General features: G+C 38.1%; 1 long non-coding RNA gene across 1 annotated transcript; it reads left to right on the top strand.

Annotated features, from left to right (window-relative positions):
- Window positions 1-11568: 11568 nt before the first annotated feature.
- On the top strand, window positions 11569-11833 carry LOC114424698. Its single transcript, XR_003669058.1, has 3 exons — window positions 11569-11612; window positions 11691-11742; window positions 11818-11833. It is a non-coding gene; the product is annotated as an uncharacterized LOC114424698 (long non-coding RNA).
- Window positions 11834-23895: the final 12062 nt, after the last annotated feature.

Raw genomic sequence — 23895 nt, 5'->3', positions numbered from 1 at the left:
GAAAAGTTCGATTTCGGGAACTTACCGGTTGAAGACCGAAGAACGAACGAAGAACGTCGAAGAACGGTTGAAAATCTTCGCGAAATCACCCACGGAAACGTTACGGAAGCGCATCGGCTTGGATTTTCTTCACGGAAACAATTTTTCTCACTAATTTTAAGTGAATCTCAGATACCAGGAGGGTTGAACATTTTTGTTCTTCCCTCCTTCCCCTATTTATAGGAAAAGGAAGGAGATACTTGCCACCCAGCTCACCCAGGCGAGCTAGGTTGCTTCCTCCAGAAGCAACCGCCTTCTGGAGGAACATCTTCTTGGAAGGCCCAAGTGGGTCTGGTTGCTATTTGAACCCCCATTTTTACTAAATACATCCCCTGCCTTTTTTTTGGTGATTCTTTTTTCGTAAAGTTACAGAAACTTACAAATTTCGTAACGATACTTGTTTTCTTTCCATAATGTTGCGGAACCTTACGGATTACGTAATCATCCTTTTTTTTCCTTTCAGAATGTTACGGAACTTTACGGATTGCGCACTAACACTTCCTTTTAATTTCTGCCATGTCACGGAACTTCACGGATTGTGCTACAACGCTTTTCTTTTGGCTTCCGGCATGTCTTAGAACTTCACAAATTGCCTAACGATGGGTGCCAAATACCTCGAAGTGCTCAAACGAGGGTCGCATCCCAACAATGGATGGTCCCCGAACTAAATTAGGGTATGACAATTTTTCATTGAATGTGTTACCAAAATAATCTTTGTTGTTATCTAGTTTTTTGTTTGTTCATGAAAAATTGAAACTATTATGCTCCCGATTTTTGTTACTTCAACATTAATTTGTTAGACATATAGGGATGTTTTTGTTAATCTAGTTGTTTTAGTTGTGTCTTTTGCTTTATGTGTTAATATTTTAATTTTGTATAACTGTAAAAGCTTATGAAACTAGGTTTCTAATTTTTGAATAAAATTGATAGCAAACATTTCTGAACAAGATGCAAACACCTTTTTTCTTCTGAGTTTATCTCTTAATGTTAATAATTAGATGCATGGCTTCTATGGGGAATTGAAATGATTGCGTTTGGCTTGCCTGTGTAATGCTAATCCTTCCTGCTTGAGTCAAAAGTCAAAACACTTCCATTGCATTTGTAAACCTTTTCATGGTACACTGTTACTTATATAATAATTTTGAAGTAGACACATTGCAATCTTGCATGATCCAAATTGTGACTGCTACTTATATAATAATATATGTCTACCCAAAAATTGTCAACATGACAATTAGAGTTGAACATATTCTAATGATACACAACTGCTATTGACATTTATTATTATAGATTTTCTGATAATATGTTAGCTCATACTTTACCAAAAACTGCCAACATGATAGTTATTATTGCACTTATATCTAATAATACACAACTGCTCATGATAGTTGTTATTGGTTCCCATAATTTGCATTCATAACAATTTATATTTTTTGTTTTAGGCATGAAAATGTGCAGATTTTGGAAAAGATGAGGCATTTAGTGTTATTCATTGAGCAAAATTTGGAATATAAGGTAGTATATCTCATAAATTTTATGTATTCACAATGGTCAATTGTTGCTGAAGTCTAGAAGAGCTTTTCCACTATGATTGAAGGTTTTTGAATTAGCATTGATTATGTGACTCAGAATAAAGATGGGGTCATGAGTCACCATAAATCTTATCTAGGGAGAGTTTTGAAAATATGATTAAATGGTATTTTACTAGTCTAGTAGTATAATCACATGGCAGCTACAAAGATCAGATAATGTTGTTGGGTTAGACATGCCCAAATTGAAGAACCTTTTGCCTGAAATTTTCAAAAACCAAAAGTATTTGTAATTCTCCCTGTCGCAACCTACCATTCGGCGGGAGAGCGATGTGAGATTCAAAATGGAGCGTCTTCTCGTGAAGAATGCATGGAGTCGCCACCAACGTTTATTAGAGGAAAACACTAGAAAAAACAAAAAGACGAAGGTCTGCGAATTTTGAAAATAAGGGTTCGGGAGTTGTTTACGCACGGGGAAGGTATTAGCACCCCACGCGCCAATCACAAGGGATGACAGCCTTTAATCGAGTGTACAAAACATGACTTCAAAATTATGTATTTTCCCTTTTTATGTTTATTGTTTTCTTGGGGTCGACAAGGGTGTTGCCCTTGCTCCTACGTATCCTCAGGTGCGATGAGGAATTCAGACCTACGTAGTTCTTTAAGTCTGGAAGTTTAGGTGTTACATTGGTTTTATGTTTTTTTTTTGAAAGATTGATTTTAATTATGAACAAAAGTCGTTTAAGGCGTTGGACCTTGAAGCGATGTTTTAAACTTTGAAAAGTGGAGAGAATCGTAAAGGCGTTGAACCTTGAAATGATCTCAAGTGATGTTTGATGAAAAGTGGAGAGAATCGTTAAGGCATTGGACCTTGAAACGATCTTAAGTGATATTTGATGAAATGAAGAAGTTTATGAGTTGGTTTTATTTTGGTTTTGCTTATTAACCTTCAATATTTTTTAAGATAACTTGCAGCACTAATAGCCGGTTAAAACTTACTTTACAAGAAGAAAATGACATTGCTGATGATAGAAGAAGGAGATGAAGATGCACAAAACAAGAAAGAGGACCCCTAAGGGTGCATAAATAGCATCCAAATCCTTAAAACAAAAACTAACCGGATGACGAATGAAGAACGAACGAAGAACGATGTAGAAGTCGATTATGGTCACAATTCGGTAGTGCCTCAGCCTCGTTTTTCTCTTCTTTCTTCTTCTTCTCTCTGATTTCTCTCAATGTTGGACCTTAGACCTTTTACTCAACCTCCCTCATGCCTATTTATAGCAAAAGATGGCATTAGGGGTGATGGCAGCTCGCCTAGGCGAGTTGTTGCTTCAACCTGAAGTAACCTTGCTCGCCCAGGCGAGCTGGTTACTTCACCCTGAAACTATTTGGGGGCCCATGCGAGCTAGAGGCTAGCCTGGGCAAGCCAGGGTCCAGAAAACCCCCTGAAATGACCCTTTTGCCCCTCCCTTTCGGTATCTTTCGCATTCTTGATCAAAACATTGAATGATCATCTGTTTCGCACTGTAACTGGTGTTCAACATCGTAAGTCGACTAACAAGGATCAAAAGATCAACAAACAATAGTCCCCAAACGAAATTAGGATATGATAGTTGCCCCTCTTTGCTTATCTTTTATTAGAAATAAAAGGGAAGTAAAGATAAGGACACTAATTTTGTTCGAGAGATCTTGCTATTCGACTGGGCAACTGGCAAAAACCAAGGAAGTGAAACTGAGAAAACACGAGGACATTGAAGTTCTATAGAGCGGAAGACATCTGAAGTTCTTTTTTTTCAAAGCATAGAAATAGAGGACGTCGAGTCCTATGAAGCACAAACAAGGACATTGAGTCCTATAAAAGACAAAAGGCGTAGAAGTCTTTGAAATGTAAATGAAGATGTTGTATTATTTTGAAAGCGTAAATGACTGAAAACATTGAAGTCTTTTGAAATGTAAATGAAGACATTATCATCTTTTGAAAGCGTAAAAGATTGAAGACATTGAAGTCTTTGAAATGTAAATGAAGGCATTGTCATCTTTTGAAAGCGTAAATGACTGAAGACATTGAAGTCTTTTGAAATGTAAATGAAGACATTGTCGTCTTTTGAAAGCATAAATGACTTAAGACATTGAAGTCTTTTGAAATGTAAATGGAGACATTGTCATCTTTTGAAAGTGTAAATGGCTGAAGACATTGAAGTCTTTGAAATGTAAATGAAGACACTGTCTTCTTTTGAAAGCATAAATGACTAAAGACATTGAAGTCTTTGAAATGTAAATGAAGACATTGTCATCTTTAAAAAAAGGATTTGATAGTATTGACAAAAGACTCTGATAGTCTTTGAAATGTAAAGAAAAGAAGACTTTGATAGTCTTGACAAAAGACTGATAGTCTTTGAAATGTAAAGAAGACTTTGATAGTCTTGACAAAAGACTCTGATAGTCTTTGAAATGCAAAGAAGATGTTGATAGTCTTGACAAAAGACTCTAATAGTCTTTGAAATGTAAAAAAGGCTTTGATAGTCTTGACAAAAGACTCTGATAGTCATTGAAATGTAAAGAAAAGAAGACTTTGATAGTCTTGACAAAAGATTGATAGCCTTTGAAATGTAAAGAAGACTTAGATAGTCTTGACAAAAGACTCTGATAGTCTTTGAAATGTAAAGAAGACATTGAAGTCTTGACAAAAGACATTGAAGTCTTTGAAATGTAACTGATAGAGAACTTTGAGTCTTATGAAAGCGTAAAGATAGAGGACTTTGTGTCCTATGAAAGATAAAGACAGAGGACTTTGAGTCCTATGAAAGATAAATGCAAGGACTTTGAGTCCTGTGAAAGATAAGAATGAAGACTTTGAGTCCTATGAAAGATAAAAGCGAGGACTTTGAGTCCTGTGAAATCATAAAGCAAAGGACGTTGACTTTTATGAAACAAGCCAATAGGTATTATTACCAAAGGGCTAAACCTTATGAGAAAGCAAGAGGTTGACTCTTTGAGAGGACCTCTCATCCTAAACTCAAAAGATAGGGCATTAGATTTGGGAAATTTGTATATAAAGAGAAATCTATGCACTTATAGCCTAATATGAACATGATTTTTGGGATGTAGATGCATGCAACCTTTATCTTGAAAAGTAGTAAATGTAGGCTTTATATCTAGTAATGCAAAAGGTTTTGAATCATGAAAATTGTGTAACGCTCATGACATTCTTTCCTATTTTTGTGATTTTGATTTGATTGATTTTGGTTCTTTTCCCTCTTTTTTTGTGGAAAACACATATTAATTGTCTCTTTCTGAAAGACGTGATATCTCATGAGACCTCGTCCTATCTTTTTTGCAAATCTCTTTGGGGATTCCCCCAAAGTGTATGTTTTGTTTGATTTAGTCACTTGAAAATTTTGGATGATGATAGTGGAGTTGTTTGACATTTAATCAATCAACCGAAATATTGATCCTAGGGTTTTCCCTTTTCTTTTTAAAACTTCGATTATTTTGCATAGCAAGAAAATATATGGCTTTGGGACCGATCGCATGCACCGTTGAAGGATGGCAATGGACCGTTACACTTTGGTATATGACCAAGTGAAACTTTCCTAATTTAAGGTCATAGAGCAATGCCAAGAGTCTGTCGATCCCACCGAAACTCAATGACATTGGCTGATCCTGAAAGAATTTATCAAGCGAAGGCTACCCTTGGATTCGAAAGGAATCCTAAGGAGTTTGCATGAGTGATTAATATCAATTGTATCCCACTATCATAATTATCTTTGGACATTTTCCACGAGCTCCTGGTCGAATGAGTTTTCTTCTTAAATGAGCAAGTGTGAAACCTCGAGGATTCTCTTATATATATATATATATATATATATATATATATATATATATATATATATATTATTTCTTCAACAATCTCAAGTGGGTTTCATTCTAGAATCCCAACATAAAAGCGAAATTAGTCATTCCTTGATCCACATGGGCTTTATTGGGCTTGTAACGTGGTCAGGGGTAAGAGGGCTATGAAAGAAAGGATCAAAGAGGCTCAAAGAGTGTTTGACGGTTATATTGAGTAAGAACCTTGAGAGTCTTGCTTGTACTTTTGTTCCTTTCAACTCTTGGGTTAGGCTCTACTCTGTTTGTCTTATACATTAATCTTTTGTTGCACTTTTGTGCCTTTCTTGTAAAATCTGGAGATCTTTGTCTCTCTTTTTTTTTCTTTACTCGCCTTTGGCGGATTTTATTTTCTTTTTCATTTCATTGTTGCCCAACCTCATGCATGTGTTGTTTGCATTACTTTTCTCATCGGTTTAGCGGTGGTTCCTACTCAGGGTTCCTATTTTGTTTTTGTTGTTTTTTTGGTGTTGTTTTTAGAAAACAAATATGCTTTGGCTTGGAAGGGGTAGAAAGGGATAAATTAGTTTTTGGGATGTTGAAACATGGCTATGTGTCATTTCAAATCTTGACTAGATACTTTTGTAGTTTATATTTTGGGACCAAACCCCTGATAAACGTGCTCTTGATTGCTTTTTTATTTTTTTATTACCCTAATTTTTGCCTAGGCCGCCCTATCAGGCTTTCAACCTATCGGGTGAGAACCTCTGATCTGCCCCTAGGTTCACTTTGAGGCTCATGCATGGTGCCTCTCATTACCCCAGTGTAGGGCTCTGAGGTATCTGTTGTTGTCTTTTATAATGACCTAGTAGCAAGGAAAAATGAAAGAAACTGTGCAGGTTCTCAAAAATGAATTTTCAAGGACGAGAAATATTTATAGGATTTTCATTTGACATATTAAGTCGACTGAATCTTGTTCTTGACAACTCACTTTTCTCTCAAAAGACAACCTTTAAGAATGATAAAATGAGGTCACATGAATGTCTGCACTTTTTATTTGTAACACAGTCAATCGAACATTTTTTCTGTTTTTTTTACTCGTCGTTTACGACACCCTCACCAAATGTGGAGAACGAGCAACTTATGATTGAACAAATTTGGAGAACAACTCGGGAGCACAGGTCACTTGAGCAAACAAACCAACGACGTACATTCATATTTCAGTGAATGTTAAATAAATACGCAAGGATGTAATTGTGAGAGAATGAGAGGCAAGGACATCAAATTTATCCATATTAATAGCATTGTGACTGTTGTTTACAACAATGGCATAATCTCGAAAATCTTAATGATTCATTGGAGACATCTAACAACAACCTTCAAATTGCCTCATGAATAGTGTCGCTTGACAACGTCAAAATTCACAAGCGATTGTCCTCCTCGAATTTTAGCCAACCCGCATCAATTAGACTTTGCACCTTATGTTTTAGGGTTATACAATGCTCAATGGAATGCCCCGAAACTCCCTCATGATAAGCACATGTCACATTGGGGTTGTATCGTCTGGGGAATGGAGGTTAAGGAGTCTTTGCTGGGCTTATGACTGCCATTGCATTATCGAGCAGATAGGGGAGTAAGTCAGCATATGGCATTGGAATTGGGATGAATTCTACAGGCTTATTTTCTGGAAAATTCCTTCCCTGATTGGTGTTTTGATTGGTATTAGGGGTGGTGTTTAGTCTTAGGTGCACCTCGGGTGGATTTTGTGGCCGATTTGGGGGTGGTCTTTGTGGATGATTGAGCGTTCTTAACTGGTAAGGTGGTGGGTAATGAGAAGGACTGATATTGGATGAGTATTGACATTGTTGAGTTGGTGGGAAATTTGGCCATGTAGGAATGGTAGTCACAACATGGGTTCTTCCCTCCTTCTTATTCTCTCCATTTGCCCCAGGCTTTTTTTTCATCAAAGTCAGATGATCAAATTTGCCTCCTTTCAAACCCACTTCGATCCTTTCGCCGACAAAAACTAAATCGGCAAAGCTTAAAGGCGTGTAACCCACCATCTTCTCATAGTAGAACACCAGTAACGTGTCTACTATCATTGTTATCATCTCCCTTTCCATTATTGGGGGCGCTACTTGAGCTGCCAGATCCCTCCACCTTTGGACATATTATTTGAAAGATTCGTGCTCCTTCTTGCATATGTTCTTTAGCAACATTCTATCCGGAGCCATATCAGAATTGTACTGATACTACCTAATGAAGCAAACCATTAGGTCCTTCCTAGAATGGACTCGAGAGGGTTCCAGATTAGTATACCAAGTGACGGTTGCCCCAGTAAGACTTTCCTGGAAGAAATGCATCAACAATTTTTTCATTTTTCAAGTATGCCCCATTTTCCTGCTATACATTTTCAGGTGATTCTTAGGGCAAGTAATCCCCTTGTACTTATTAAAGTCCGGCACCTTGAACTTCAGAGGAATGACCACGTCGGGTACTAGGCACAACTCTTCCATGTCAGCAAAGGCATAATCTCCGCCTCCTTCAATGGCCCTTAGCCTTTCCTTTATATGATCCAATTTCTCCCTTTCCACCATAGCAGGAGGGACTCTTCCCACTGCAAAATGCAAGGATTGTGGTTGTGGGTGATACTGAGGTAAGGCTCAAAGTTGACTAGATTATGGTCTCGGGGTGCCTCATGTGCCTCCCCCATGGGTTGAGAGACATGTGCATGATCAGATTGGGGTTGTTGTCTCTTAATGAGTATGGGAGTGGAATTATTGACATTCTTATCGGGAGCGTGTGCAACATTGGGTGGTGTATAATTGGGAGGCAAGCCATATGGTGGGAAGGAATGCTTGTTCTAAAATTGCACAAAATGAGGGCCGCACACACTTCCCAACTCTTTGCCTCCCTGACCTACCATATTCAAGGCTGGATGATTTATTTGGTTGAGATCAGATGGGTGAGTCGGGTCCACCTCAGTGGCGGTACTTGCGACAATGACTGTAGTCGCGTTGACCTCCATCATTCTTTTCATACTTATCATGGATTCCATCATTGTGGCCATTTGTTCTTTCATGGCCTCCATGTCGGCCTTCATCTGCTCTTGCACCTCCTCTATTTCACTCATCACTCTAGCTCTGGCACACGTTCGATAAGGGCACCGAAAGCACGTTCTTTCCTTTTGATTACAATTCTAATTTCAAGGAAAGAATGCAATGAGCAATACCACCAATGTGAAAAGAAATAAAAGCATGGATGTATGTGAATGATGCATTGTTGAAGTATTGCAAATTTTACACAGGACATAGGGTCGAATAAATTAAAACAACATGGTCAGTCACATATTGTCAAAGTGAAACTGGAAATAAAACATGGACGTCAACAGTCCTTAATTTTGTAAATTATTTAGCTCAATCATGTGTTGGCAATAGACAAAGAAGGATGTAACTTGATCCATCTTCTGCCCTAACTTTTGCAAGCTAGTTACTTCCATACTTGACCTTGACTTGATGAAACCCTTTTCTCAAAAGCATGTGCTTGATTCGACCCCATAATCCAAGGAATAGAAATTTTGATCGTCAATACTTCGACAACATATCATAGAGATGAATGACTAAGGCATACTTATGCTATGCATGACAAATGTAATTATGAGATTGACATGAGATGCCCGAAGAACCATCATTTCCTAGTTAACCATGCATTAGGTACCATGTTCACACGATTTTCAATCTTTTTTAAAGAGAAATGAGTGTATAATCCCAACATGGTTGGTTTATAGCCATCATCATGGTACCCAACACATGTAACTAAGAATGTGGTGTAAACTTTCATGCTTTATTGTGACTTTATTTTGTTCCTTTTTTTTGTTGTGTTTTTTTGTTTTTTTTTTTTGTAGAGGAAAATGCAACGATCATGTATGAGTGAACATAACATGTGAACGATGAAAATAGAATGTATGCAGTTGGCTGAACAAAAGCATGCTAAATGAAGATATGTGATAATGTAATGACTCATGCAAATGCAATGCATGAATATGATAAATGATAAATGCAGGAATGATATGTCCATTACGATGTCATGAAGAGATGCATAATGCGATCAAGGAACAAGCCAGAGTGAGTTTGCTATGTGCCCTCCTAATTTAGGAACCTAATGGAAAGGATCCAAAAGTCCACTTCTAGTGATAATTCCCAAGGATGGTTTCATGTAACTTTACTGGCTTCTAGAGATATCATCCTCTTAGGTAATACATTATGGCGATAGGGACTATCAACGACAATGCATCACTAAAAGAGGAAAACTCTAGATGAGGCTTCACTGTTATCAAGCGAGTCAGAGACCCAGCATGACCATAGATCGACCTCCATTCCTTATGGCTCACATAGACCCAGGTGTAGGGCATAATATCTCAATGTGTGTGCGAGGTGTAGGTGCCATGTGTGCGTAGAAAAATAATATTTCTAACTATGAATGTAACTGATAGATGAACACACACCAAACACAACAACATAGCAAAGGTTATATACAAATATGAACAAAACAAAAGATAAAAGGGAAAAGGGAACATAAATAAAGAAGAAGTCATGATAAAAACATTGCACACTGACTAAATGGCCTAACTCTCATAAATCCCCAGTGGAGTCGCCAACTTTCGCAACCTACCCTTCGGCAGAAGGGCAAGGCGAGATTCAAAATGGTGCGTCTTCTCGTGAAGAACGCGCGGGGTCGCCATGAATGTTTATTCGAGGAAAACGTTAGAAGAAAACAAAAAGGGGTCTGCGGATTTTGAAAATAAGGGTTCGAGAGTTGTTTACGCACGGGGAAGGTATTAGCACCCCACGCACCAATCACAAGGGACAATAGCCTTTAATCGAGTGTGCAAAACATGACTTCAAAATTATGTATTTTCCATTTTTATGTTTATTGTTTTCTTGGGGTTGACAAGGGTGTTGTCCTTGCTCCTATGTATCCTCAAGTGTGATGAGAAATTCAGACCTACGTAGTTCTTTAAGTCTGAAAGTTTAGGTGTTACATTGGTTTTATGTTTTTTTTTTGAAAGATTGATTTTAATTATGAACAAAAGTCTTTTAAGGCATTGGACCTTGAAACGATGTTTTAAACTTTGAAAAGCGAAGAGAATCGTTAAGGCATTGAACCTTGAAATGATCTCAAGTGATGTTTGGATAAAAGCGGAGAGAATCGTTAAGGCGTTGAACCTTGAAATGATCTTAAGCGATATTTGATGAAATGAAGAAGTTTATGAGTTGGTTTTATTTTGATTTTGCTTATTAACCTTCAATATTTTTTAAAATAACTTGCAGCACTAATAATCGGTTAAAACTTACTTTACAAGAAGAAAATGAGATTGCTGATGATAGAAGAAGGAGATAAAGATGCACAAAACAAGAAAGAGGACCTCTAAGGGTGCATAAATAGCATCCAAATCCTTAAAACAAAAACTAACCGGATGACGAACGAAGAACAATGTTGAAGTTGATTACGCTCGCAATTTGATAGCGCCTCGGCCTCATTTTTCTCTTCTTTCTTCTTCTTCTTCTCTCTGATTTCTCTTAATTTCTCTCAATGCTAGACCTTGGACCTTTTACTCAGCCTCCCTCATGCCTATTTATAGCAAAAGATGGCATTAGGGGTGATGACAGCTCGCCCAGGCGAGTTGTTGCTTCAACCTGAAGTAACCTTGCTCGCCCAGGCAAGCTGGTTACTTCACCCCTAAGCTATTTGGGGGCCCTGGCGAGCTAGGGTCCAGAAAACACCCTGAAATGACCCTTTTGCCCCTCCCTTTCGGTATCTTTCGTATTCTTGATCAAAACATTGTATAATCATCTGTTTTTCACTGTAACTGGCGTTCAACACCGTAAGTCGACTAACAAGGATCAAAAGATCAACAAACGATAGTCCCCAGATGAAATTAGGGTATGACACTCCCGATAATTGATCATTGTGTTAAAAAAATTGTAATTAAGTTATACTTGCCTCCATTTAGCAGCACTTCTGTTGTCTAGCTATAAAAATTATTTACACACCACTAAAATTAGATAATAAGTATTCTTTCTATCTATTTATTCATTTTCTTATTTATGTTTTTGTTTGTTTCCAGGATATCATTCAGGTAAGCTTTTTCTCTCAAACCGATGGCCCACTGATGTGAAATGGTTCCTTTAAGTCCTCATCACTAGTTCCAGGGTATGTGAGTATGTTTGTAGTCCAAATATGGTTTAAATGGCTTCTTGTGTTGTTATGTTGACTTTTACTTATTGGTAGTATAAAAGAAGGAATATATCTTGGTCCACCACCAAAAGAAAAGCTTCCTAAGGTACATTGCTATCCATTGTCAACCTTTCAGATATTGCCACTCACTGTAGTGACGACAATTGTAAAATTTCTGCAGAATTCTCCACAAGGATTTGTTTTACTAGAGGCAATTTCATATGGGAAGCTGTCCTTTGTTGGTCAGAGAAAGAATTGTAGAAGCAAAGCTTCATGGTGAATCAAAGGTGTTTTGATGATAACAATGATGATAACAAAAGATGATGACAAAGGTGATGACAAAAATCTCAAAGATCAATCAAAGAACAACTCAAGTGAATCAAGAACATTTCAAGAGTTCAAGATAAGAATCAAGATGAATTCAAGACTCAAGAAGAAAGTTTAGAGTCAAGAATCAAGTTTCAAGATTCAAGTTCCAAGAATCAAGATCAAGATTCAAGACTAAAGATTTAAGAATCAAGAGAAGACTCAATCAAGATAAGTATTAAAAAGTTTTTCAAAAACTGAGTAGCACATGAATTTTTCTCAAAAACCTTTTACCAAAGAGTTTTTACTCTCTGGTAATCGATTACCAGATTATTGTAATCGATTACCAGTAGCAAAATTGTTTTGAAAAAGTTTTCAAATTGAATTTACAAAGTTCCAATTAATTTCAAAAAGCTGTAATCGATTACAATGTTTTGGTAATCGATTACCAGTGCCTTTGAACGTTGAAATTCAAATTCAAATGTGAAGAGTCACATCTTTTCACAAAAAATCTTTGTGTAATCGATTACACTTATTTGGTAATCGATTACCAGTGACTGTTTTTGAAAAAATCAAAAGATGTAACTCTTCAAAAAGGTTTTAACTTTTTCAAATTGGTTTTAAGTTTTTCTAAAGGTTATAACTCTTCTAAATGGTCTTCTTGACCAGACATGAAGAGTCTATAAAAGCAAGGCTTTGTTTTGCATTTTCAATTAATTCAATTCATTCATTCAATCTTGAATACTTTTCCAATCAATCTCTTACAATCCTTTACAAGCCTTGAATCTCTTTGAACTTCTTCTTCTTCTTTGTACCAAAAGCTTTCTGAAGTTTTCTGGTTTTCTAAACCTTGAAAACTTGTGCTATTCATCTTTTCATTCTCTTCTCCCTTTGCCAAAAAGAATTCGCCAAGGACTAACCGCCTAAATTCTTTGTGTGTCTCTCTTCTCCCTTTTCCAAAAGAACAAAGGACTAACCGCCTGAATTCTTTTGTGTCTCCCTTCTCCCTTGTCAAAGAATTCAAAATGACACAGTCTGAGAATTCTTTTGATTCTTCCCTTTCCCTAATACAAAAGTGTTCAAAGGACTAATCTCCTGAGAATTCTTTTGTATCCCCATTCACAAAGTATCAAAGGTTTAACCGCCTGAGATCTTTGTCTTAACACATTGGAGGGTACATCCTTTGTGGTACAAGTAGAGGGTACATATACTTGGGTTTGACTGAGAACAAGAGAGGGTACATCTCTTGTGGATCAGTTCTAGTGGAGGGTACATCCACTAGGGTTTCAAAGAGAACAAGGGAGGGTACATCCCTTGTGGATCTTTGCTTGTAAAAGGATTTTTACAAGGTTGAAAGAAATCTCAAGGACCGTAGGTCGCTTGGGGACTAGATGTAGGCACGGGTTGTTGCCAAACCAATATAAAAACTCTTGTGTGTTTATTTCCTTCTTCCCTACTCTTTTATTTTCCGTTGTGCATTTAATTTCCGCTTTTACTTTCTGTTAAGTTTCTCTTCTACTCCTCATTCTCTTAACAATTTAGTAAAAGCCTTAGAAAAGTAATTTTTAATTAGTAAAGGTTTAGGAATAATTAATTCAACCCCCCCTTCTTAATTATTCTGAGGCCACTCGATCCAACAAGAAGTTGCTTCATACCTACGAAACCAGCTCGCCTGGGCCATGAAGTTGCTTCATACCTACGAAACCAGCTCGCCTGGGCGAGCTCATTCCTTCAAGGCTAAGCATCAGCTCGCCTGGGCAAGCTTCAACCACCCCAAATTGGCCTTTTGCCTATAAATAGGCATGCTAGGAGGGGTTTTAAGGAGTTCCAAGGGTTCAGAAGTTGGAAAAAAGAAAGAGAAAGAGAGAAAGAAGAGGAACAAGGAAGAAAAGTGAAGCCGAGGCGCTACCGAATCACGATCGTGATCATTCCCTACCTCGTTCTCTTGTTCGGTGTCCCTCGTGCAATGGTCGGTTAGTTTTTTCCAAGAGTTGAATGTAATCTATGTACCCGTAGGGGTCCCCTCTATTATTATATTCATCTTCTCCATTTATCATCGGTGATCTTGTTTTTATTTGTAAAGTTTAATCCTAACCGATCACTAGTGTCGTAAAATTGTCTTTAAAAGGGATTGAAAGTTAATAAACAAAACCAAGATAAAACCAACTCATAAATAAACTTCATTTCATCAAATATCACTTGAGATAATTTCAAGGTTCAACGCCTTAATGATTCTCCCCGCTTTTCAAAATTTAAAGCATCGTTTCAAGGTCCAACGCCTTAAATGACTCTTTGTTCGCAATTAAAATAAATCTTTCAAAAACATAAAATCAATTTAACACACAAACATTCAGACTTAAAGAACTATGTAGGTCTGAATTCCTCATCGCACCTGAGGATACATAGGAGGAAGGGCAACCCCCTTGTCGACTCCAAAAAATTAAAAAAATAAATGGGGAAAATAAATAATTTTGAAGTCACGTTGTGCACACTTGATTAAAGGCTTCTGTCCCTTGTGACGGGCGCGTGAGGTGCTAATACCTTCCCTATGCGTAAACAACTTCCAAATCCTTATCTTCAAAATTTGTAGACCTCTTTTTGGTTTTTCTAACGTTTTCCTCAAATAAACGTTGGTGGCGACTCCCACGGGTTTTCTTTTTTAGAAGATGCCACTTTTATTTTCTTTCGTCGTCCCGTCGTGAGGTAGGTTGCGACAGATGGCGACTCCATTGGGGAATTGTTAGAGAGTAAAGCCTTTTTCATCGAGTGTGTAATTTTTATCATGAATTTTTTCTTTATTTTATTTTTGCAAAATAAAATGTGCCATTGAACCCAAGGATAGATGACATGTGCTATATTTAGGTTGCTCTGTTCACACATGACACCTACACCTTTAGATGTTAGGCCCTATACCTGGGTCTGTGTGAGCCATAGGGAGTGGATGTTGATCTATAGTCATGTTGGGTCTCTGACTCGCTTGATAACAGTGAAGCCTCATCTAGAGTTTTCCTCTTTTGGTGATGCATTTTCGTTGATAGTCTCTATCACCGCAATGTATTATCTAAGAGGATGATATCTCTAGAAACCGGTAAGGTTACATTAAAGTACCCTTGGGAGTTGTCACTAGAAGTGGACTTGTGGATCCTTTCCATTAGGTTCCTGAATTAGGGGCATATAGCAAACTCACTATGGCTTGTTCCTTGATCGCATCATGCATCTCTTCATGGCATCATAATGGACATATCATTCCTGCATTTATCATTTATCATATTCATGCATTGCATTTGCATAAGTCATTGCATTATCATACATCTTCATTTATCATGCTTTTGTTCTGCCAATTGCATACAGTCTATTTTCATCGTCCACATGTTATGTTCACTCATGCGTGATCCTAACATGTAGTTGCTCATGCCTTGCATTTTCCTAAAAAAAACAAACAAAAAAAAGAACAAAAAGAAAGTCACAATGAAGCGTGAAAGTTTACACCACATTCTTAGTTACATGTGTTGGGTACCATAATGATAGCTATAAATAGATCATGTTGGGATTATACAGTTATTTCTCTTGAAAAATGATTGAGAATCACGTGAACATGGTACCTAATGCATTGTTAACTAGGAAATGGGGGGTTCTTCGGGCGTCTCATGTCAATCTCATAATTACATTTGTCATGCATAACATAAGTATGCCCTAATCATTCATCTCTATGATAGGTTGTCGAAGTATTAAAAATCAAAATTTCTATTCCTTGGATTATGGGGCCGAACCAAGCACGTGCTTTTAAGAAAAGGTTTTCATCAAGTCAAGGTCAATTATGGAAGTAACCAGCTGGCAAAAGTTGGGGCAGAAGATAGATTGAGTTTACATAGCTTCTTTGGCAATTGTCAACACATGATTGAGCTAAATAATTTACAAAATTAGGGATTGTTGATGTCCATGTTTTATTTCCAGTTGTACTTTGACTCTGACAAGATGTGATGAACAATGTTGTTTTAATGAAAATCTGAATTGATTCGACCCTATGTTCTACTGATTTGCAATACTTCAACAATGTATTGTTCACATGCATCCATGCTTATTTTTCTTTTCGCATTGGTTGCATTGCTTATTGCATTCTTTCCTTGAAATCAAAATTGTAATCATTGTAATAAAAAGGAAAGAACGTGCTTTACGGCGCCCTTACCAAATGCGTGCCAAAGCTAGAGTGATGAGTGAAATAGAGGAGGTACAATAACAGATGAAGACTAACATGGAGGCCATGAAAGAGCAAATGACCACAATGATGGAAGCCATGATGAGTATGAGAAAAATGATGGAGGTCAGCACGACTACAGTCATTGCCATAAGTACCACCACTGAGGTGGACCCAACTCACCCACCTGGCCTCAACCAAGTAAATCGTCCAGTCTCGGATATGGTAGGTCAGGGAGGTGAAGCGTTGGGAAGTACGGGCGACCCCCATTTTGTGTAGGTCCAGAGCAAGCATTCCTTCCCACCATATGGTTTGACTCCCAACTATACATCACCCAATGTTGCACACGCTCCCGGTGAGAATGTTGATAACTTTGCTCCCATACCCATTGAGAGCCAACAACCCCAATTTGGTCATGCACAGGTCCTTCAACCCATGAGAGAGACACATGAAGTACCCCGAGACCACATTCTAGCCGACTTCGAGCCTGACCTCGGATATACCACTGAAGGGCAGACATTTTGTGGCGTACCCCTGCCAAACACTTTGGGGGACCCTTCGTATCTCCGACAACCACAACCCTTGCATTCTGTGATGGGAAGAATGCCTCCTACCATGGTGGAAAGGGAAAAATTCGATCATATAGAGGAAAGGGTGAGGGTCATTGAAGGAGGCATAAATTATGCCTTTGCTGACATGGCAGACTTGTGCCTAGTGTCCGATATGGTCATTCCTCCGAAGTTCAAGGTGTCAGATTTCGATAAGTACAAGGGGATTACTTGCCCCAAGAATCACCTGAAGATGTACTGCAGGAAAATGGGGGCATACGCGAAGGATGAAAAACTATTGATGCATTTTTTTCAAGAAAGTCTAGCTGGGGCGGCTATCACTTGGTACACCAATATGGAATCTTCTTGGGTATGTTCCTAGAAGGACCTAATGGTTGCCTTCATTAGGCAGTATCAGTACAATTCTGATATGGCTCCAGATAGAATGCAGCACTAGAACATGTGTAACAGGGAGCATGAATCTTTCAAAGAATATGCCCAAAGGTGGAGGGATCTGGCAGCTCAAGTAGCGCCCCCAATGATGGAGAGGGAGATGATAACAATGATAGTAGACACATTACATGTGTTCTACTATGAGAAGATGGTGGGATACATGCCTTCGAGTTTTACAAATTTAGTGTTTGCTGGCTAGAGGATCGAAGTGGGTTTGATAAGAGGCAAATTTGATTATGCTGCTTCGATGAATAGGAAGCCTGGGGCAAATGAAGAGAATAAGAAGGAAGGAGAAACCCATGTTGTGATTGTCGTTCTTACATGGCCAAATTTCTCACTAGCTCAACAATATCAATACTCAGCCAATATCGATCCTTCTCATTACTCACCACCCTACCTCAGATATACCACTGAGGGGCAGACATTTTGTGGCGTACCCCTGCCAAACACTTTGGGGGACCCTTCGCATCTCCGACAACCACAACCCTTGCATTCTGCGATGGGAAGAATGCCTCCTACCATGGTGGAAAGGGAAAAATTCGATCATATAGAGGAAAGGTTGAGGGTCATTGAAGGAGGCATAAATTATGCCTTTGCTAACATGGCAGAGTTGTGCCTAGTGCCCGATATGGTCATTCCTCCGAAGTTCAAGGTGTCGGATTTCGATAAGTACAAGGGGATTACTTGCCCCAAGAATCACCTGAAGATGTACTGCAGGAAAATGGGGGCATACGCGAAGGATGAAAAACTATTGATGCATTTTTTTCAAGAAAGTCTTGCTGGGGCGGCTATCACTTGGTACACCAATATGGAAGCTTCTTGGGTATGTTCCTGGAAGGACCTAATGGTTGCCTTCATTAGACAGTATCAGTACAATTCTGATATGCCTCCAGATAGAATACAGCACTAGAACATGTGTAAGAGGGAGCATGAATCTTTCAAAGAATATGCCCAAAGGTTGAGGGATCTAGCAGCTCAAGTAGCGCCCCCAATGATGGAAAGGGAGATGATAACAATGATAGTAGACACATTACATGTGTTCTACTATGAGAAGATGGTGGGATACATGCCTTCGAGTTTTACAAATTTAGTGTTTGCTGGCTAGAGGATCGAAGTGGGTCTGATAAGAGGCAAATTTGATTATGCTGCTTCGATGAATAGGAAGCCTAGGGCAAATGAAGAGAATAAGAAGGAAGGAGAAACCCATGTTGTGATTGTCGTTCCTATATGGCCAAATTTCTCACTAGCTCAACAATATCAATACTCAGCCAATATTGATCCTTCTCATTACTCACCACCCTACCTCGGATATACCACTGAGGGGTAGACATTTTGTGGCATACCCCTGCTAAACACTTTGGGGGACCCTTCGTATCTCCGACAACCACAACCCTTGCATTCTGCGATGGGAAGAATGCCTCCTACCATGGTGGAAAGGGAAAAATTCGATCATATAGAGGAAAGACTGAGGGTCATTGAAGGAGGCATAAATTATGCCTTTGCTGACATGGCAGAGTTGTGCCTAGTGCCCGATATGGTCATTCCTCCGAAGTTCAAGGTGTCGGATTTCGATAAGTACAAGGGGATTACTTGCCCCAAGAATCACCTGAAGATGTACTGCAGGAAAATGGGGGCATACGCGAAGGATGAAAAACTATTGATGCATTTTTTTCAAGAAAGTCTGGCTGGGGCGGCTATCACTTGGTACACCAATATGGAATCTTCTTGGGTATGTTCCTGGAAGGACCTAATGCTTTCCTTCATTAGGCAGTATCAGTACAATTCTGATATGGCTCCAGATAGAATGCAGCTATAGAACATGTGTAAGAGGGAGCATGAATCTTTCAAAGATTATGCCCAAAGGTGGAGGGATCTGGCAGCTCAAGTAGCGCCCCCAATGATGGAGAGGGAGATGATAACAATGATAGTAGACACATTACATTTGTTCTACTATGGGAAGATGGTGGGATACATGCCTTCGAGTTTTACAAATTTAGTGTTTGCTGGCTAGAGGATCGAAGTGGGTCTGATAAGAGGCAAATTTGATTATGCTGCTTCGATGAATAGGAAGCCTGGGGCAAATGAAGAGAATAAGAAGGAAGGAGAAACCCATGTTGTGATTGTCATTCCAACATGGCCAAATTTCTCACTAGCTCAACAATATCAATACTCAGCCAATATTGATCCTTCTCATTACTCACCACCCTACCAGCCAAAAACACCCAATCATCCACAAAGGCCGCCCCTAAATCAACCACAAAACCTGCCTACTACACATCCGAAGCCAAACACCACCCTTAATTCGAACCAAAACACCAACCAGGGAAAGAAATTTCCAAAAAAGAAGCTCGTAGAATTCACCCCAATTCCGATGTCGTATGCTAACTTACTCCCATATCTACTCAATAATGCAATGGTAGTCATAATCCCAGCAAAGATTCCTCAACCTCCATTTTCTCGAGGATACAACTCAAATGCAACATGTGCTTATCATGGAGGAGTTCTGGGGCATTTCATTGATCATTGTATGACCCTGAAACATAAGGTGCAAAGTCTAATTAATGCAGGCTGGCTGAAATTCGAGGAGGACAATTGCTTGTGAATTCTGACTTTGTCGAGCAATACTATGCATGATACTTGGGGCAATTTGAAGGTTGTTGTTAGATGTCTCCAATGACTCATTAGGATTTTCAAGTTTATGCCATTACTGTAAACAACAGTCACAATGCTAATGATATGGATAAATTTGATGTCCTTGTCTCTTGTTCTCTCACAATTACATCTTTGCATATTTATTTAACATTCACTGGAATGTGAATGTATGTCGTTGGCTTGTTTGCTCAAGTGACTTGTACTCCTGAGTTGATCTATAAGTCTATTCAATCAGAAATTGCTCGTTCTACATGTTTGGTGGGGGTGTCATAAACGACGAGTAAAGTTCAAAAAAAAAGAGAAGAAAAAAAATGTTTGATTGATTGTATTTCAAATCAAATATAAGAAGTACAAACATTCATGTGACCTCATTTTATCATTCTTAAAAGTTATCTTTTGAGAGAAAAGTGAGTTGTCAAGAACAAGAGTCATTTGACTTAATCTGTCAATTAAAAATCCTTTAAATATTTCTTGTCCTTGAAAATTCATTTTCGAGAACCTACATAGTTTCTTTCATTTTTCCTTGCTACAAGGTCATGAAAAAGACAACAATAGATACCTCAGAGCCCTACACTGGGGCAATGAAAGGCACCATGCATGAGTTTCAAGCGAACCTAGGGGCAGATCAGAAGTTCTCACCCGATAGGATGAAAACCCGAAAGGGCGGCTAATCGAGGCCATACCCAAATCAAATAAACATTAAAAATGCAGTATCTAGGAAGTGATCCTAGGTCATCTTCCAACGAGCAATGGTCAACCAACGTTCATAATAGATAGTGATAAAATAGTAACGAATTAGGGGAGGCGGGTTGTTTGTTTTTATAAATTAAACAGCGAGAAAATTTAATTAGAAAATATCATAATTAAAACACGTTATCTCCCCTTGATTCACAAGCAAGTCTCTTATCCTAGGTTACGAGAATTTATCCTTTATCAGTTCAACCACTTAATCCAACCCTAAATTAAATTACTAAGCGAAATTTAACATAAGGGTCATTATGTGATTAAGCAACACATACACCAATTAATCATGAACAAAATTGATCATTAAGCATGAACATAAATTAAGCACAGAGACAATTAATCAAGCACTAAGCATGCATGGATTAATAGCAACAAATACAGAGTAATTGGTGAAGAGGAAAAACTGATCAGAATTCAATAGTAATAATAAAACCTCAAAGAGAGTTGTGCTTGATCCTCAAGAGAAAACAACACTGGAGACTTAGCCTTCCATTAATCAGTAGAAAACGAAATTGCAGATTGAAGCAGAAAATGAATTTTATTGCTACGTGAATAGTAAAAACTGGAATTGCAAAACCTAAAATTATTCTTTCTCCCCAAAACAAAAAGAGTTTTTTTAAACTAAAACCTTGGTGCTGTTATATAGGTTCTCAGCCCTCAAAGCTTACAAATCTGGTTTAAGTCTAAGCCCATTAATAAAATAAAATCTGGACAAGATAAGATAAGATTTGATAAAATAAAATCTAGATAAGATAAGATAAGATAAAATCTAGATGAAATAATATCTAGATGAGATAAAATCTGGATAAGATAAGATTTGGTAGAATAAAAGTGTCTGCTTTCTTCAAGTCCAAGCCCAATTCCGGATTCAAGCCCAATTGCTTATAATTCTCCTAAAATTAAATTAAAAACACAAAATTAGTCCAGTAGGCCCAAATGATAAAACTGCATAATTAATTTGACAATTAAGGCTAATCAGTAATTGAAATGGTGACAAAAGGGTTAAGAAATAGGAGAAAATGAGGACACATCAAATCCCCTCACACTTAGCCTTTTGCACTCCTAGGCAAAATAAAAAATAAAAAACAAAGCAAGGGACAAATCCAGAGACATTGAAGAGAAACAAACAGACACAAAAACAATTACATATTTCTCAATGAATCTCAAGGAATGAAAAGGATGGGTAACATCCAACACGTAAAGAGTTAAAGAATCAAGGTCGTCATGAAAATCATTCAAGCATCTCAAACATGGCAAGATAGTCAATAAGCTCAAGAATGAAAAGTGATAAAGCCTCACAAGATATGCACTCTATCTCTCAAGTGTCTAGGCTACTGTTTACTCTCAGAGCACCTATGAAAACAAACACCACATAGACTTGGCAAGACTCTAAAATTGACAACCACATCACAAGCACATGCACATAAGGATCAAAAGGTCTTTTAAGGTTGTAATGGGGCCAAGGACAAGGTAGATGAAAGTATGGGATAGTAGCTAAAACCCAAAGGAATAGAGGAGCAATGGGGAATAAGTGGAAAGTAAGAAAAAGTAGTAAACCCCAAAACCAAAATTACAAATTAAGCTTTAAAAAGTAAACCTAAAACAAAATCAACCAAGTCTTCAACCAATCCAAGTCTTCAAACCAAGACCTCATTTATTCAAATTCATTTTTTTTTTTTGCATATTTTTTTTGAAAGTGGACAGTAGCAATTGAAAGCATTTGAAAAATAAAGCAACAATTAGGCAATATATGTATACATCATCAAGCATGGCCAATAAAAACATATCATCCAATGAAACATACCCCCCCCCCCCCACACTTATTCCCAAAACAATTCCAAAGCTCCAAAATTCCTTAAGGGTAGGGTGAAATCATGGTTTTTCACATAAGGCTTGTAATGAGTTTCAAAACAAAGAAAGGGAAACATAGGCTCCAAAGGGCTATCAAAGAAATTAATTCAAGGTAGGCTCATTTGGCTAGAGGCTTATCAGAACAAAATGCCTAAGTCATCTCCCAACATGCATGTGAAGCAAGAAGTATCAACAAGAGTCAAGCCAAGGCTATTGTGCAAGCAATCAATGGGACAAAACACACCGAATAAAATAGATGATGATGGCTCAAATTCTCACCAAGGGTAAATCTATCACTTCCAATTCATACTTTCAAAACTAACTTGACATGCAGAGAAAAACAAGGATTTCAATTCACAAAATGCCAAGAAACTCCTATTTCAAAAACAATTACCCATTACCTGTACATAACCCAAAATTCAAAGAGAAACATGCAATGTTGTACACAAAACATAAAACAAAAATAACAAAATTAACCTAGAAAAACCTAATAAAATTAAACTAGAATACCCAACAAAATTAAAGAACAATCTCCCCCCCCCACACTTAAACAACACATTGTCCTCAATGTAGCACAATAATAAGATCAAGAACAATCAAAACAATCAATAAATTTGGACAAGTGCAATAAAAATAAAGAAAGAGACAGAAAAAGAAAACTCCCTAAGTCATGGCGGAAGAGAAGTAGGGTGAAGTAAGGAGGTCTCCTCCACCACTACATCCACTAAGCAGGGATTTGTGAGGAATGGTTTCAGCCAGTGTCCATTGACCTTGAAGCTCTTATCTGTGGATTCACTTTTGATCTCAACTGTACCATAAGGAAAAACATTAGTCACCACAAAAGGACCAATCCACTTTGACCTCAACTTACCACTCATGAGTCCGAGCCTAGAGTTATACAATAAAACTTTCCGTCCAACCACAAAGTCCTTCTTAGCTATCAAGCTGTCATGGAACTTCTTGGTCTTCTCCTTGTAGAATTTGGAATTCTCATAGGCTTCTAAAGGATCTCATCTAGCTCACTTAGTTGCAACATCCTTTCCTCTCCAGCCTGATCCATAGAGAAGTTGCAGGTCTTTACAGCCCAGTAGGCTTTATGCTCTATCTCTACAGGAAGATGACATGCCTTGCCAAAGACAACCCGATAAGGAGACATTCCTATGGGTGCTTTGTAGGCATTCCTATGCGCCCAAAGAGCATCATCTAGCCTGGTGCTCCAATCCTTTCTGTTCGACTGCCCAATCTTCTCTAAGATCCTTTTTATCTCCATGTTTGAAATCTCAGCCTGCCTATTGGTTTGGGGGTGGTAAGGTGTGAAAATTCTGTGCACGACCCCATACTTTTTGAGCAAGGCATACATGGATCTGTTACAAAAATGGGTGCCTTGATCACTAACGATGGCTCTAGGGACTCCAAACCTGCAAAACAGATTATATCTAACAAAATCCATAACAACCTTAGCATCGTTAGTTCTGGTGGGTTTAGCTTCCACCCATTTTGAAACATAATC

Source organism: Glycine soja, chromosome 8 (assembly GCF_004193775.1).
Source record: "Glycine soja cultivar W05 chromosome 8, ASM419377v2, whole genome shotgun sequence".
NCBI lineage: Eukaryota > Viridiplantae > Streptophyta > Magnoliopsida > Fabales > Fabaceae > Glycine > Glycine soja.
This window is presented reverse-complemented; position numbering and strand designations above follow the sequence as displayed.